Genomic DNA, 10,311 nt, shown 5'->3' with positions numbered 1-10,311 from the left:
ACATACAAACAAACAAAGAAATCAGTACCAATACCAGCCTTCCCCTATGTATCTTAAATTGTTTTTGATATATTTTAGTTGTCACTGTATTAAACTAAGCATATGTGATTTGATGAAGTTGAAATGGTGCTGGAATAGTGGAGGCATCTCCTGTTTTCTTTTCAACTTGCAGTAACTCTCCAGTTCTTATTATACCTCAGTGGTTGTAGTCCTAAAAAAACGGAAATGAGTTACATCTGGTTCGTTCTGCCATGGCCAGTGCCATATGGGATCCTTGGGATGTCCCCACCCTAAACCTTAACCTTAACCCCTACCTAACCTTTCCTAATCCTAACCTTAACCATTTTACATTAGAACTTCCATGTGGTATGGATGTCCCAAGGATCCCAGATAGCACAGACCGTTCAGACATTCCTATGGTTGAAATGAATTGGGAAAGAATGGGGTTTTGGGTAAACGCTGAAAATAATGTCCAAGGTTAACACAGGCTTTGGAGATCTTATACGTTTTATTCTATGTGATAATATCAGTCAATTAACATGACACTTTTTAATTATTATTGTGAAGCATTTGTGTGCTTTGTGCTTGTTTTGTTTCATAAATCCTTCAACATTCACAAAAAGTGACATTAGCTGATGGAGATTATCCAGTGTTGGGGAGTACTGAATTACATGTAGGGTGAATTCAGAAAAAAGTGGGAGATCATATAAACTGGGACAGCTTAATCCTGGCATGTTTTTTTTCTTGGTCTAACAAGTGAAAATCAAAATTATTGTTACAAACCACATTATCAAAATCACATCGCTTCCTTGGTGTGACATCATCGAGGTGTGCAAAGCAAGATTCAAACAGAAAGATCACCCAACGAAGCACATGGTAAGATTAGTGACAGTTTTTTTTTCTGTTTTGATATTGTTATAAAACTGTCATAAATAATACACTGTGCCAAATTGTGATGTACGTAAACGTACATAATATGTACTGGTGCATTCAAATAAATAAAAAAGTTGACAATATTATGTCGCAATTATGTAATTCAGTATTTGTTGTTGTCCCGCTTTACCAACCATAGCTAGCTAAACTAGGACAGCATGGAGTAGCTAAAGTGGGACAGTCTTATAGGCTTTTCCAATAGAGGAACGAGATCCAGTTTATATTAGCAATCCCCTGTACTTAGGTTAGTCAGGGCTTAGACCAAGATGTACTCTTAAGGAGCCTACCATTACTCCTTAAGGTCCAGGATCTTATGTTAGGTAGGCTGGCTCTGACAGCCAAAATAACCAAATACTCCATCCCCTTTGCTGCTACAACAGCCTCAACTCTTCTGAGAAGGCTTTCCACTCGATGTTGGAACATTGCTGCGGGGACTTGCTTCCATTCAGCCACGAGCATTAGTGAGATCAGGCACTTATGTTGGGCGATTAGGCCTGGCTCGATGGGGTTCTTCCACACCGATCTCGACCAACCGTTTTGTATGGACTTCACTTTGTGCACAAGGGCATTTCCATGCTGAAACAGGAAAGGGCCTTCCCCAAACTTTTGCCCCAAAGTTGGAAACACAGAACTGACTAGAATGTCACTGTTTTTGTCATCTTCCATTGTTATTGGGGTGGCAGGCAACCTAGTGGTTAGAGCATTGGGCCAGTAACCGAAATGTTGGTGGCTTGAATCACCAAGCTGCCAAGGTCAAAATCTGTCATTCTGCCCCTGAACAAGGCAGTTAATCCACTGTTCCTAGGCCATCACTGTAAATAAGAATGTGTTCTTAACTGACTTGCCTAGTTAAGTAAAGACAAAATAAAATAATTGTATGCTGTAGCGTTAAGATTTCCCTTCACAGAACTAAGGGGTCTAGCCCGAAGCAAGAAAAACAGCCCCAAACCATTATTCCTCAATTACCAAACATTACAATTGGCACTACGCATTCGTGCAGGTAGCTTTCTCCTGGCATCCGCCAAACCCAGATTTGTCTGTCGGACTGCCAGATGGTGAAGAGTGATTCATCACTCCAGAGAACGCGTTTACACTGCTCCGGAGTCCAATGGTAGCGAGCTTTACACCACTCCAGCTGACAGTTGGCATTGAGCATGGTGATCTTAGGTTTGTGTGCAGCTGCTCGGCCATGGAAACCCATTTCACGAAGCTCTCGGCGTACAGTTATTGTGCTGACATTGCTTCCAGAGGCAGTTTTGAACTCGGTAGTGAGTGTTGCAACCGAGACGTTTCCACTTCACAATAACAGCACTTACAGTTGACCGGGACAGCTCTAACAGGGCAGAAATTTGATTGACTGACTTGTTGCAAAGGTGGCATCCTATTGCCAATGTTTGTCGATGGAGATTGCATGGTTGTGTGCTCGATTTTATACACCTGTTAGCAACGGGTGTGGCTGAAATCGCCAAATCCACTAACTTTAAGGGGTGTCCACATACTTTTGTAAATATAATGTATCATGTGTATCAATATGTTGGAATGATGTCGAAAGAGGTTACAGAAGACGGAAATGCATAGTGTCTCATTTATTCTGAATTCACCCAGTTAAACTAGTAATTAAACTTCATGTTGCAGTAGCTTGGTGGTAGTGTTTTCAGTATTTCATTTGTTTTTTGCCATGTGCTAATTCCTGGAACTACACACTACTTTCTTGCAAAAGGAAAAGGAAATGTGGTTGTAGGGGAGGATTTCATTTATTTTTCAGCATCAGACCTGCCTAGTTCTCACTTGAAACAGTTTTGGGGATACAATGCCTTCAGAAAGGATTGGAAAAAGTCAACTAAATGTTGTTCAAATGGATTTAATTGTATTTTTTGTCAAAGATCCACACAAGAGACAAAATGAGAAGAAGAAGAAAAAATCCAGAAAATCACCTTGTAGGATTTTTAATGAATTTATTTGCAAATTATGGTGGAAAATAAGTATTTGGTCAATAACAAAAGTTTATCTCAATACTTTGTTATATACCCCTTGTTGGCAATGACAGAGGTCAAACGTTTGCATCACTGCCTGGTATGGCAACTGCTCGGTCTCCGACTGCAAGGCAATTACAGAGGGCAGTGGGTACGGCCCAGTACATAACTAGGGCTAAGCTGCCTGCAATCCAGGACCTATGTACCAGGTGGTGTCCGAGGAAGGCCCTAACAATTGTCAAAGACCCCAGACACCCCAGTCATAGACTGTTGTCTCTGCTAACGCATGGCAAGCGGTAACAGATCGCCAAGTCTAGGACCAAAAGGCTTCTCAGCAGCTTTTACCCCCAAGCCATAAGACTTATTCAAATGGCAATCCAGACTATTTGCATTGTGTCCCGCAATTTCGACGTGGTCTGCATCTGGATCTTACCATCCTACCTGATAGTACAAACTGGCCATGACTGACCCAGCAGACCCAGGCCAGCTACACAATGCCATCTCCTCCCAAGGAGCCTCCATTGGTGGTCCAAACACTCCATTGGTGGTCGAAACGGGAGTGTCCAAACGTTGGTGGAGCGCCTTGACCGGGCGTTAGACATGCTGCAGGAGCAATTCCGCGGGTTGGCTTGGGGGAAGCCTGCCACGGTGGTAACCCCACTGCCCCTCAGTAACTTGGCGGTTAGCAGCGCCGCCCCACCAGCCACTCCTCCTTTCCGGGAGCCCCGGTTACCTCCTCCGAAGCACTTTAATGAAGAGCCTTGCACCTGTCGGGCGTTTTTAGCTCAATGTGCCCTCATTTTCGAGCTTCAGCCCTCCTCCTTCCCCTCAGATCGCTCCAGGATAGCCTACCTTATCACGCTGATGTCTGGAAGGGCTCTCGCCTGGGCTACCGCCATATGGGAACAGCAGCCAACCATATGCTTGGGTTTGTGGGAGAGGTGGGGAAGGTTTTTGATGCCCTGCTCTCCGTGAGAGAAGCTGCCCGGAAGCTAATCCAGCTCCGGCAGGACGCCTCTCACAGTGGACGACTATGGAGTGGATTTCCGCACGTTGGCAGCGGAGAGTGCGTGAAACCCTGAAGCAGTGTTCGACATGTTCCTGCACGGCGTCTCGAAGGAGGTTAAGGACGAGCTTGCGGCTCGGGAGTTGCCCATGGATCTTTACTCCCTCATCGCTTTTACCAACCGCATCGATGGGCGATTGTGGGAACGGCGGATGGAGAGGGAACTCGACGTTACTCGCACGTCCAGGGATCCCACCTCGCCTCCGAGCCTTCCCGGAAGTTCCCGACGGTCCCATGGCCGAGAGCACCCGAGGTTTCCTGATCTTCCTCGAGAGAGACACCGAAGAGGGCCGAGGCACTGTTTCCCGAGCCCATGCAACTAGGCAGAGCTGGGCTGTCGCCAGCAGAACGGCAACACAGGATCAGCACAAGGAGCTGTCTGTATTGCGGTACTCTGGTGGGCCATATGGAGAACATTTCTGCTTCCCTTAATCGCACCCATTTTCATATCATTTTGCTGTGGGGGAACCAGTCCAAATCTCTCCGGGTCCTCATTGACTATGGGGCCGATGAGAGCTTTTTGGATGCCACACTGACTTCCGAGCTGAACATCCCCACTCAGCCCGTCTCCATTTCCATGGATGTTAGAGCGCTGGACGGGTCACCCGTAACACCACTTCATCAACCTACATGTGTCAGGGAATCACAACGAGACCATTCAGTTCCTGCTCATCAAGTCCCCCCAGATTCCCATGGTGTTGCGATTTGCTTGGCTCCAGCGACATAATCCACTCATAAACTGGTCTACAGGGGCTATCATGGGCTGGAGTCCATTCTGCCACGGCCCCTGGGACATCTGTACTCGCAGTCAGGACCAGAGACCAAGGCTATGGAGAACTACGTTGGGGACTCCCTAGCTACAAGATTTATCCGTCCCTCCTCTTCTACCGCTGGCGCAGGGTTCTTCTTCATGGAGGAGAAGGACAAGACCCTGCGCCCGTGCATTGACTACTGTGGATTCAATGACATCACTGTGAAGAACCGTTATCCGCTACCACTCATTTCCTCGGCCATCGAGTCGCTCCAGGGGGCCACGATCTTCTCCAAGCTGGATCTATGAAACGCCTACCACCTGGTGTGGATATGAGGGTGATGAGTGGAAGACCCCCTTCAACATGGCCAGCAGTCACTATGAATATCTGTTCATGCCTTTTGGCCTCACCAACGCGCCTGCCTTGTGGCTCTGGTGATTGACGTTCTCCCCGACATGCTGAACCAGTTTGTTTTTGTCTACCATGATGACATCCTCGTCTTCTCCCGCTCCCCCCAAAAACATGTGCTCCATGTCCGGCAGGTTCTTCAGCGCCTTCTGGAGAACCAGTTGTTCGTTAAGGCGGAAAAGTGCGAGGTCCATCGCTCCACCATTTCCTTTCCGGGGCTACATCATCTCTGCTGGGAGTGTCCAGATGGATCCCGAGAAGGTGAAAGTGGTGGTGGATTGGCCTCAGACTACGTCCAGGGTGCAGCTGCAATGCTTCCTGGGGTTCGCCAACTTTTATCGTCGCTTTATCCTGGGTTACAGCACCCTGGCCTCCCCCCTGTCTATCCTCACCTCAACCCAAGTTCTGTTCACGTGGTCCATGGCCGCTGACTGGGTGTTCTGGGACCTTAAACATCACTTCACCACGGCTCCAATCCTGGTTCATCCGGACCCATCTCATCAGTTTGTGGTGGAGACCGATGCTTCGGATGTCGGAGTGGGGGCTATCCTGTCCCAGCGTTCTGCCCTGGACCTTAAGCTGCATACCTGTGCCTTCTTCTCTCACTACCTCAAAGCCACGGAGAGAAATTATGATATGATGAATCGGGAGCATCTCAAAGTGAAGATGGCATTGGAGGCACTGGCTCGAAGGGGCGAAACATCCGTTCATTGTGTGGACCGACCACAAAAGCCTGGAGAATCTCTGCACTGCCAAGCGCCTCAACTCCAGGCAGGCTAGATTGGCCCTGCTATTTACCCGGTTCATATTTTCTCTCTCCTACCGGCCGGGGTCAAGAACGTCAAGCCGGATGCCATGTCTCGCCGCTATAACGCCGCGGCTACCACCCTGGAGCCCGAGACCATCCTTCCCACCTCGTGCCTGGCGACGGCACTCAGCTGGAGTATCAGGAAACAGGTCCGGGAGGTGCAGCGGTCCCAGCCGAACACTGGGGGGGGGGGGGGTGTTAGTGCCTGACGCTGTCTGATCCGTGGTCCTGGAGTGGGCCCATTCCTCCAGGCTTGCCTGCCACCCGGGCTCCCGGCAGACCCTGGCCTTCGTACGACAACACTTTTGGTGGCTTACCAAGGTTCCGGACGTCGCCGCCTTTGTCACCGCCTGCACAGTCTGTGCACAGTCTGTGCCTGTAACTTAGGCCCAGAAGCCAGGATATGCATATAATTGGTACCATTGGATAGAAAATACTCCGTTTCTAGAAATGTTTAAATAATGTATGAGACTATAACACAAATGATATGGTAGGAGAAAATCCAAAGAAATGAAAGCTATGGGTCCTTTGCAATTCCAGCTCCCAGATAGCAATTCCTATGGCTTCCACTAGATGTCAACAGTCTTTGTTCAAGGTTTCAGGCTTGTTTCTTCCAAAACGAGGAAGAATTTTGAGTTTTGGTACAGGAAGTCACAGTTGGAAATCAGTCTGTGGTTTGCGACGAAGAGGATGCGCACTTGCTAATTTTACTTTTCTATTTAACATACTTCTTTCCGTATGAAATATTATAGTTTAATTACATTTTAGGGTACCTGAGGATTACATAGAAACTTATTTTGACTTGTTTTAACAAAATTTTGCGGTATCTTTTTGGAAAGAGTGGAATACGGAAATCGATGGCGCCAACTAAACAGACTTCCTCCCAGGGCACATCGGCTCAGTGCTAACCGTATAAATCGGGTTTGTAGGCACATGATTACTGCATACAATATCTGTAAGATCAGCTGAGGCATTTAGAGCAGTTAGAGGGACACAAATTATGTTACTTATATTGTGTCTACTGACACTCCTGGTGAAATGTACATTTGCAGAAGCATTATGACTATGCTGCGTCATAATGGTAGAGATTAGCTTGGCTTGGGTCATTGATAAGTCATTGTCTCAACGCAGCCTTTTAATGCTGTTAAAGGATCTTGGAACCCAAATGATTTGGGTGGATCCCATCCTCCTTTTAAAACGTTTTTTGTTTCCAAAATGTATTGAAATTATTAACAAAAGTTACACCCATTGAGCTGCAAAATTCACGTAGCCAATTGTGAAGAGAAAGAATCCTGCTAAAGTGTTCAATGCCACGATTCAGAGTGGGCACAGGGCCAGATATGATGGGTCTTTTGTTAGTGTTTAGCAGAGAATCTATCAGCTCTTTAAAATCCAGTTTCAACTGTTCAGAGCTACCCTTCATAATGTCATTAAAACCCATATGAAAAACCACACTACGATAAAATTGTTTTCATGTCCTGTCGTAGTACATTCGAAGGCAGCTTAGGAATGTAATTTACTCTCTCTCCTGGATATGACATTGTTTCTGCACCAGGAATGGTCACATTTTCTTACCATGGAGTTGCCCAAAATCATGGCTGGCGAGAAGGACGAGGAAATCCGTCCACTCCCACGCTTCACAGGATTCAGGCCTCCGACAGATGGAAAAGCCCCGCTCAATCCAGAGCAGGGATGGAAGGTTTCTGACGTCGACTTCAAAATCGTAGTAGTAGGCACTGCGGCCGCAGACACAGGCACCCCCAGCAACGAAGGCGCAGGAAGATCAGGCTCCAGGACAGCGAAACTATTCATTGTTTGTATCCCCGCCGGGGCTCTCGTTGGGAGTGTAGACTGCTTTGCGGGAAGTTGCTTCCCCTTGTAACATGTGACCATCGTTGATTGCCTTTTCCTCATGGTGTGCTCCTTCGACTCCGCTATCAGATGGGGTTAGCTCCAGGCAACACCGGCCAGTTGGTGTTGTGGTTTCTTTGCGGCAATTCGACCATGAAGGCCTGATTCACGCTGTCTCTTCTGAACAGTTGATGTTGAGATGTGTCTGTTACTTGAACTCTGTGAAGCATTTATTTGGGCTGCAAGCTTCGGTGCAGTTAACTTTAATGAACGTATCCTCTTCAGCAGAGGTAACTCTGGATCTTCATTTCCTGTGGCGGTCCTCATGAGATCCAGTTTCATCATAGCGCTTGATGGTTTTTGTGACTTCGCTTGAAGAAACGTTCAAAGTTCTTGAAATGTTCTGTGTTGACTGACCTTCATGTCTTAACCTCTTAGTCCGCCCCATCCCGCATGCGGTATCGTTACTACAGCCTCAAGCTCATTAGCATAACGCAACGTTAGCGATTTTTAAAAATCGCAAATGAAACAAAATAAATATGCCTGTTCTCAAGCTTATCCTTTTCTTAACAATCCTGTCGTCTCAGATTTTCAAAATATGCTTTAGAACCAGAGAAAATCACTAATTTGTGTAAGAGTGGTGATAGCTAGCTTAGCATTAGCATTAGCATTTAGCACGCAACATATTCACAAAAACCAGCCAAGGAATCAAATAAAATAATTTACCTTTGAAGAACTTCAGATGTTTCAATGAGGAGACTCTCAGTTACATAGCAGATGTCCAGTTTTTCCTGAAAGATTCTTGTGTAGGACACATCGTTCCCTTTTGTTACTATGCATATGGCTACCGAAACTAACCGAAAATTCAGTCACCTACATGTCGAACTTTTTTCCGAATTAACTCCATAATATCGACTGAAACATGGAAAACGTTTGAATCAATCCTGAAGGTGGTTTGTCATATTTCTCTCCATTGAAAGCACCGTCCTTGTAGCCTGGTTTGTTCTGAGATTTGAATGGAAAAATACCGGGACCTGACTTTTGCGCACCAATTGCCACGCAGACACCTAGCGGGACACCTGGTAAATGTAGTCTCTTATGGTCAATCTTCCAATGATATGCCTACAAATACGTCACAATGCTGCAGAGACCTTGGGGAAACAAGAGAAAGAGTCCGTTCATTCCTGTCGCATTCACAGCCATATAAGGCGATCATGGAAAACGTAGCCTCAGAAATCCTGTGCATTTCCTGGTCGGTCATACATCTTGGTTTTGCCCGAAACATTTGTTCTAAGGGACTCACAGTGAAAATCTTTGCATTTCTGGAAACGTAAGACTGTCTTCTTTCCAAAGCTATCAATTCCAAGCATATTCGAGCATCTTTTTATCCAAAAATGAAATACTGCCCCTATAGGACTAACAGGTTAAAGTAATGATAGACTGTTGTTTCTCTTTGCTTATTTGAGCTGTTCTTGCCGTAATACTGACTTGGTCTTTTTCCAAATAGGGCTATCTTAACCTATGACCCTACTTTGTCACAACACAGCTCAAGGCACACCTGTTAATTGAAATGCATTCCAGGTGACTACTTCATGAAGCTGGTTGAGAGAATGCCAAGTGTGTGCAAAGCTGTCAACAATGCAAAGGGTGGCTACTTAGAAGAATCTTAAATAAAAAATATATGGATTTGTTTAACACTTTTTTGGTTCCTACATGATTCCATGTGTTATTTCATAGTTTTGATGTCTTCGCTATTATTCTACAATGTAGAAAATAGTCCAAATAAAGACAAACCCTTCAATGAGTAGGTGTGTCAAGTTTTGACTGGTACTGTATATTCTTTAACATTTGATATTTAGATATGATAATGTTTCACCAAGTAGTTTGGACGTAGTGAACTACTTTTTTTCAAAGTAACTTTGAAGATGTAGATGTAGTGTAGCTTATCTTCTCCCAGTGTGAAGTAATTGGTAGTTTGGTAATTTATATTTTCAGAGTAGCTTCCCCAACACTGAGATTATATACATTTTTTTCTATGAGATAATCTCTTAAACCTGTGTTTATCACAGACCTTATTTTTGGCGTATATCCAAAAACCCTCCAAAAATGTAGTTAATTTTCCCATAGGCTTTGACCATGGCTGAGTTAGTGACTACAAAAATGCACCATTACTATTCTGCCCTACAAAAGCTAAACGCAGTAACTACACTTTTGGTCAAAATGGAGTGAAGACTGAAATCAGTATCTGTTTTATCTTGTGACAAAGTGTCCTGGTTCAATTATTTGCCCAGCGTCGTCCGGGATTGGCTGGGGTAGGCCGTCATTGTAAAATAAGAATTTATTTTTAACTGCCTTGCCTAGTTAAATAAATAAATACAAATTTAAAAAGTTTTGTTTCAGATAAAATTCAGTTTGAAATTTGCAGTAACTACAAAATTTAAGTAAAAACCCAAGGCAAACAGCAGCAAGTGAAGTTACTGCACCCACTCTGCCATACAAAGCCATAGAGCAGTAACTACA

This window comes from Oncorhynchus nerka, linkage group LG23 (genome assembly GCF_034236695.1).
Source record: "Oncorhynchus nerka isolate Pitt River linkage group LG23, Oner_Uvic_2.0, whole genome shotgun sequence".
NCBI lineage: Eukaryota > Metazoa > Chordata > Actinopteri > Salmoniformes > Salmonidae > Oncorhynchus > Oncorhynchus nerka.
This window is presented reverse-complemented; position numbering follows the sequence as displayed.